At 43.6% G+C, this 1,348-nt stretch overlaps 1 pseudogene; it reads left to right on the plus strand.

The window, feature by feature from the left end:
* Window positions 1-775, plus strand: LOC104659207 (annotated as a pseudogene).
* The last annotated feature ends 573 nt before the right edge of the window (window positions 776-1,348 follow it).

Genomic DNA, 1,348 nt, shown 5'->3' on the forward strand with positions numbered 1-1,348 from the left:
ATGGCGGCTCAGCCGGGGCGGCATCGCTCGCCTTGTGCAACGCCGCCCCAGGGTGACTTTTGTGATGGCACTGAGAGGGCGATTGACGAAGCTTCTTTTACGACCTCCATGGAGTGGGATACACAGGTGGTGAAGGGGTCCTCGCCGCTCGGCCCCGCAGGGCTGGGGGCTGAGGAGCCGGCCGCCCTCTCGCAGCTGCCGTCTTGGCTGCAGCCTAAGAGGTGCGCTGTTTTCCAGTGCGCACAGTGCCACGCAGTGCTCCCCGACTCGGTGCACCTCGCCTGGGACCTGTCGCGGTCCCTTGGGGCCGTGGTCTTCTCCAGAGTTACAAATAACGTCGTTTTGGAAGCGCCCTTCCTAGTTGGCATTGAAGGTTCACTCAAAGGCAGTACTTACAACCTTTTATTCTGTGGTTCCTGTGGGATGCCCATTAGTTTCCATCTGTATTCTACCCATGCTGCCCTGGCTGCCTTGAGAGGTCACTTCTGCCTTTCCAGTGACAAAATGGTGTGGAAATGCAGTCATCCTTCAGTATCCGTGGTTCGAGGACCCCACCAGATACCCAAATCCATGGACACTCAAGCTTCTGATATTAAATGCTATCTCTTAAAAACAAAAGCCATAGTAAATGCATCAGAGATGGATATTCACAATGTATCTATCAGAAAAGATTGCAGAGCTGAAAGAGAAGATAGTGCTAACGCACACTCGCTTAAAATCACTGATGAAGATTCTGAGTGAAGTGACTCCTGACCAGTCCAAGCCAGAAAACTGATCCTGTACCAAAGCTTGAGTGTCAGGTTCAGGCTTTATTGCTGTCTTCAACAACAAGTGCTGCTTAGTCATTTCTCAAAAAGACTGGCTTTGGGAAATGCAGTTTCTATTTACCGTTAGGCTGATTGTCCAAATGAGTTGTGAAGCTGTTTTTAGAAGATGAGAAACTAAGGATTCTTCTGTTTTATAGCTATTTGCCTTAAGAACTTATTTTAGATTCTGATTGAATTCATAATACTTATTTCTGAAGATGTCTTTGACTGTAAATTTAGGGATTAAGATGCAAAGTCCCATGTGTCCTCTGATCTAAAGTTGCATGGTTGGTCTGAAAATAGAGTTGGGCTTAATGTTGACTTCTAGTACTCCTGCATGGAGCAGTTGTTATGAATATTAATAAATCTTTTTTAACTTATGTAAAATACAGATCATAATATTCCATAGGTAATGTTTAATAAATTGCCTGAATAATATAAAAAAAATAAAAAGAGTATATGAATTATTTTTTAAATGACAAAACATTTTTCCTCTCTAATATGAAGTTACATTTTCATTTAGAATTTTTCCTAAAGTGAGA

The sequence above is a fragment of the Rhinopithecus roxellana genome, chromosome 3 (genome assembly GCF_007565055.1).
Source record: "Rhinopithecus roxellana isolate Shanxi Qingling chromosome 3, ASM756505v1, whole genome shotgun sequence".
Classification (NCBI taxonomy): domain Eukaryota; kingdom Metazoa; phylum Chordata; class Mammalia; order Primates; family Cercopithecidae; genus Rhinopithecus; species Rhinopithecus roxellana.